Below are 6,601 nucleotides of genomic sequence, written 5' to 3'. Positions count from 1 at the left end.
AACATAACTTCACCTAGGAGTCAAGCAGTATATTGCTCCCTCCACGTATATCTCGCGAAGAGACCATGAGGATAAAATCAGAGAGATTAGAGCCCACACACAGGCATACCGACAATCTTTCTTACGACGAACAATACGAGACTGGAATACAAGGAAGAACCGATAGAGGTACTCAAAGTACCCTCCACCACACACCGTCAGGTGGCTTGCGGAGTATGGATGTAGATGTAGATGTAGATTTAGAATACCATGGCCACCAACTGGACCAAGTAATTCTAAGCTCTGATGGCTGAAGAAGAAAAAGTCAGTTATGAAGGCTGACGAAACGATTGGAAAGGCTCTATAGAAACTTGAAACTGACAGGAATTTAAAATCGTTTCTGACTTGTGTGGCCTATGCACATTATTGACATTGGTTAAGAAAACGTCAGAATCATAGAAAAATTTGTAAATATTGATAAGTAGTTTAATGTAATGACTGTCAGTATCGTAAATATTGTAAACCAACTCAATAGGGGACGAATAGAGACTGTCTCCTTGTGGCTTTCACTGGAAACGACTCAAAGTCGACTAAATCTCTCTTGAAATTTGTAAAATATTCCCTAAAGAAGACTGTCTCAGAGACAGGCAAATAACCTGCAGTTAAATCTATATTTTCTCCCTCCGTTAGAAGATGAGTAAACCGGCAACACTAGTAAAGCCAAAATAAATTATCACAAAAAAGTCACTGGTCGCAGTTCTGCAACCTTTCGACATATGTTACAGCTAATTTCTAGTAATACACGTCGCAGTCTACAGTAGGCCTGTTGAGGATGCGCCGGGCTAGTAAGAGCGCTCACGCCCGCTCGCCGCCCGGGTTGGGGCGACCAGACGTGACGTATCGCACTCAGCACGGCCGACTGGTAACGCAGGACGAGTGAAAACAACGTGCTGCCTTCAGAGGAATGCCGGTAATTAGGTTCAGCGTAACCTTACCTACGAACATGCGCTATGCACGGCGTAGTGCTTAATTGTGGAGCCCGCCCAAAAATTCAACTTTTCTTCTACTTTGCCTTTTCTAATTTAATAATTTTTATCATTAGGAAAATAACCTATACAGCCGTCGGTCTCCGACTGTGTAGAACACGTCTGTACTCTTCACCAACACCAGACGCGTAGATAAACAGTTCGACACGTGAAGATGATGGTCTGAACCATCTAAACGCGTAGTGGAAAAATAAACAAGAAACTGACACAGAATCAGTTTTCTCGTATTGCCGATAACAACCAAATTTTAAAATCGTGGCTATTATGTATCAACACCGTAGTTTTTAAATTCATAACTTCACTGGTTTTAGAGTTTTGAGCTTGTTCAAATGGTTCAAATGGCTCTGAGCACTACGGGACTTAACATCTGTGGTCATTAGTCCCCTAGAACTTAGAACTACTTAAACCTAACTAACCTAAGGACATCACACACATCCATGCCCGAGGCAGGATTCGAACCTGCGACCGTAGCAGTCGCGCGGTTCCGGACTGAGCGCCTAGAACCGCTAGACCACCGCGACCGGCTTTGAGTTTGTAATATGATTTTAATGGTATTCTTGAAAACCAACTTTTGGTAGTCATACCACTATTTTTAAATGTTAGATTTTGTAGGTACAGTCGCAAGACATAGTTCATCGGTTCTGTATTCTCATTTTATGAGAAATATTAATAATTTGTTTTCCATGTTTATCTTAAATTTCAGCCTTAAATTTTCTTTACTCATCGGTACATGTGACGACAAAATAAACGAATTACATTTTCGGTAATATTGGTGCACAGAAGTATGCAAACACATGAAGACTACATCCTGCAAAAATTTCATTCAGGTTGATTAACATATATGACAAAAAATTCGCACTGAGTTTAGATAAAGAAACTTAAAGTAAAATGGATTTTAACATTTTATCTAAAAATGAATTTACTGGGGACACATACCCATTAAAATTCATTAGCACCATAACATTTTTCCTTCCTACTCATAGGAGACTTGTTTTTATAATCTGAAGATCAGGGTAGCTTTTTTCATGAATTTTAAGAATAAAAATCTACTCACAGTATTCTTGAGGAGGTGCAGTGGTAGCGATATTTGACTGTTAGTCACTGCCTATTTCCTTGGAGTTTGTTGGCTGTACTGAACAGGACTTCAGCGTATTCCCAAGATTTATATTTACACAGTCAACAGGCCAAGTAATTGATATCCAACGACTGGCTGTAAGTTTCTTCGCTTCAGTTTTCCTGGAAATCTTGCAACTTGTTTTTCCTAGTTTGAGTTTATGTCAAATTTGGAGTGACGATTGTTCAGTTTGATCGTGAGATAAATAATAAATTGCGTTGGCATCTTTCCATGGGCCACAGCACTTTATACGGTCCGTATTTCAATCAATTATTAGATGTAATTGTAATTCGAACACAGCCAAATCGTCTTGGGATCTAATAGTAAACGCTCGAAAGACGTGAAATAGCGATTAATTTTTTTTAAATTGAAGTTTTAGTAACTGTTTTAAAGGGATGAAAAGTAGCATGATGTTCGGGATAGGAATTTTAAAGCGGCGAGACGCTTCAACAGAAGCGTATCAGTGCAAGATGCCTAGTCTACGTGTTGATTGTATTCGATGATGTCTTGATACGCTTGGTGTCCTATTAATGTGCTTCAAAGCTTTAAATACAACGAAAAAATTCATTTGACAACAACATTACAATAGATTCGATGCAAAGGTTATGGACAATTGGACAGATGTGGAAAAAAAGACACTTTTGTTTTCAGGAGGAACGCTCAGCGAATGAATCTACAGTTTGATCAAGTTACCATAATGCGTTTCAGCTTGCAAAGCGTTGCCCAGTTTCACAGATTTTCGGATTATGTTGACAGTGTAGAAACTAAGCTACAGTAGTCAGAAGTTATATATCTACAGTGTGACATTTGAGTGATTAGTTTCATAGCAAAATTAGTCCCATAGACTTCTGTTTCATCAATATAAATTTTCACGACTTCACAAGTCTGAAACTACAGTCACGTCTATATTTACTTACATGTACATCCGTTTGTTACGCAATGGAGAGAACGAAATCCACCAACAGAAGCTCTCTGATAGACTTCAGCTTAAGAGCCGATCTCCGAATTAGCATTACGCGAAAGGTGGTATCAGATACTGATCCTTTAATGAAAAGCAAAATAAGTATAATTCATTAACATTTTGTGTTTTATGTTTAACGTTTAAATGAAACGGTAACGGGCTACAGTGGCTATATAGACAAATAAGATGCATTTGGACCCAAAAATGTGTACCTGAAGAATGGGGAAAGGGAATAATAATCCCAGTTTTCAAGGAGGGTGACAGGAAAGTACGTGACAACTATCGAGGGATCACACTCATATCCCAAGTACCAAAAATAATGGAGAGGATACTGGAAAGAAGAGTGAGAGAAAAAGTGGAAGGGCAGTTAGAAGAGGAGCAGTATAGCTTTCGTCATCATAGGTCGACAGTGGACCTAATCTTTAGTATGAGACAGTTGATGGAAAAATATTGGGAGTATGGGAAAGATATGGTGATGTCATTTCTCGACCTAGTGAAAGCATATGACAGCGTTCCCAGGGAAAAGGTACGGGCAATGTTGAAAAGAAAGGGAGTTGGAAAGCAAACTTTTGAAGTCATCCAGGCAATGTATGAAAAAAGCTGTAGTTGTGTGCAGACATCAGATGGAAGAACTGAATGGTTTAAGAATGTTACGGGATTAAGACAAGGAAGTGTGATATCCACACTACTATTTATAATGGTGGTGGATGAAATAGTCAAAGAGACGAAAGAAGTCCATAGAGGAAGATGGATGAAGCTGTTACTATTTACTGATGATATTGTAGTGTCGGAAACAAGCAGTAAGGAGGTACAAAAACAAATAGACATCCTAAGTAATAAGGTCGAGAAATGTGGAATGAAATTTAGTGTGCAGAAAAGGAATACCATGGTGGTAACCAGAGGGGACAGAGAGGACAATGAGCAAATTCATATTAAAGGACGGGATATTGAAATAGTGGATAACTTTAAATATTTTGGAAGTACGTTAATGGGGAATGCTCGTTTGGAGACAGAAATTAACAAAAGAACACAACAGAGTAGTATATTTTACCACTGTGTAAGGGGATTGGTGTGGGGAAGGAAAGTGCCAATGAGGTGCAAGCTGGTGCTATACAAGACTTACTTCACACCCATACTAATCTACGGCTCAGAGACTTGGACTATGGCTAGAAGAGAGGAGAGTAGGACATAGTCCCGTGAAACGTAGTTTCTGAGTAGTATGAAAGGGAAGACGAGGAGAGACAGAGTGAAAAATGACGATGTTAGGAAGGAAATTGGAATGGAGAAGACTGAGAAAATTGAAAAGAATATATTAAAATGGTTCGGGCATGTGAAGAGGATTTGAGAGGGAAGAACATCAAGAAGAATGATGGAGTTGAAGATTGAGGGCAAGAGGCCTAGAGGAAGACTGAGAACAAGATGGATTGATACATTAAAGAAGAGTTTAAGGAGGAGAAACCTGCTATGGAACCAAATTGTGGAAGAAGAATGATGGAAAGACAGAGTAAAGTGGCGAAGTACCATCGATAGCCCAACCCGGCCAGTTGTTGGATAGGGGGACACGGTGATGATGGTAACAAAATATACAATTGTCAGTTTAAATTTCGTGCTATAACGTCAGTCATCATAACGCTCCAACAATCGCACGAAATACCACGTATCCAACTTAGCTGCCCCCCGTTCTTTGCGTCATTAAAATATTAAAGTGGTGTTGAATTTCATTGTTAGTTCTCATTAAGTTGAATTTCAGTGTCATTTTCATCAATGCAACAATCTCAAAAATAAATCTGACATGAAACACGTTAATGGACCACCATAAAGCGATCTACGTTCGCTCACTGCTGTGGTGTGAGCGCGAGCCAGCTCGCACGAGCAGGTCCTAGACTTTTTGGTGTGCCTATAGCTGTGAAAAGCTCCATGCAAGGGTCACTCCGTGCAAATAACTGTCCCCTGGACAGTTAGTTCCCTTTATCTGCTTCAAAAGGTATAACGATCGCGTAATGCGTAACGCACAACGTGTAAGCACTCACTCTGGTTACAACGTTACACGCCAACGAAGTCTCGCAGAGTCATTGTGGTTACCCGTCACATAATTGCAACGGTGCCCACAACCGTGCTTAACTTTAAACATCATTCACTTACAATTTTTCAAGATTATATCTTCATAAAAGCATATTATGTCAGTGCGGGACTGTTGTAATTTCACAGTCTCAATACATATGATTGAGCAAACATGCTACATTAATATTGTGCCTGATTCTGGTTAATGTAAGAAGCATTCGACTACTAAAGATCATTATATAGGTCGTTCATATGCTTACGACAATATTGTGTTGTCTGCAACTATTACCCGAGAACAATATTACTGCCCTTGGCCTATTGTGGCCGTTATCGGAAACGCGCGGTGACATTGCAGCATAGCGGTGACTAAGGAATACGCATCGCACTGTCAATGGTTCCAAGAAAGTGAAATAGGTCTATTGCAAGAAGACATTATGGAAATTATTGCTCGAAACAAGCAGCAATATTACGGTATTGCAGCTGGATTGGAGCCCTCATTTCCATAACTTCATATACCGACGTATGCTATGCTGCTGGCGCAACAGAAAGTAAAAAGAAAAGGTGTATTAGAAGTTTGTTATTTGTATATCTGGAATTTCAACATACTTTAGCTGTCTCAAAAGCTAAACGACAATTTTAAATTACTTGTCATTCGCGCGCAGTCTTTGGCCAGAGTACCTGTGTCGCTGGAAGGTGTACGTGTTTTGTCATCGCTGCTAGGAAGCGAAGAGAGCGGGCGTTCTATCGTTAGAGGAGTAGTGACACAGACGCCGAGCAGAGGACTCGTGGCAGTGTAGACCTAAATTTAACTGCATCTGTGTTGAAGTAAAATGATTTGTGCTTGAATATTGAGAAACAGAAGAGAAAGGGTCGATTAGTGATTTACAATGAAATGAGATCAGAAAAGCATTATTCGAGGGATGAAGGTAATACTTTATATTTAGTTGCACTGCAGACGCGCGTAATTTTGAACCATTGTTGAATGAGGCATCCATATCAGGGAACTTTAAATTTCTTGTTAAAGATTTTCTCATGAGAAGCGTTCAAGGGATAAGTCCTCTGTGCCCTCGGTGTCTCAGATGGATAGAGCGTCTGCCATGTAAGCAGGAGATCCCGGGTTCGAGTCCCGGTCGGGGCACACGTTTTCAGCTGTCCCCATTTATGTATATCAGCAACACCTGTCGGCAGCTAATGGTTTCGACTTAATTATCATTTCATTCTAGAGAATCTGTACGGTCATCAATGGTATATGTCCTTTCGGGAACAGATACCATCTTCATAAAGATTTACCATCAATTATTAGTCTGACATTTGTGAGAGTAAGGGTTTGATATCAGTGTTGGTCACGGTTAATGTTAGTGAGAGTTGTAACATGAATTTAGTATAGTTAATAATATACACTATGTGATCAAAAGTATCCGGACGCCTAGCTAAAAATGA

General features: G+C 39.8%; 1 non-coding gene across 1 annotated transcript; it reads left to right on the top strand.

Moving 5' to 3' along the window:
• The first annotated feature begins 6,224 nt into the window (after positions 1-6,224).
• Trnat-ugu (transfer RNA threonine (anticodon UGU)) lies at positions 6,225-6,299 on the top strand. Its single transcript has one exon. It is a non-coding gene; the product is annotated as a tRNA-Thr (tRNA).
• The last annotated feature ends 302 nt before the right edge of the window (positions 6,300-6,601 follow it).

The sequence above is a fragment of the Schistocerca cancellata genome, chromosome 9 (assembly GCF_023864275.1).
Source record: "Schistocerca cancellata isolate TAMUIC-IGC-003103 chromosome 9, iqSchCanc2.1, whole genome shotgun sequence".
NCBI lineage: Eukaryota > Metazoa > Arthropoda > Insecta > Orthoptera > Acrididae > Schistocerca > Schistocerca cancellata.
This window is presented reverse-complemented; position numbering and strand designations above follow the sequence as displayed.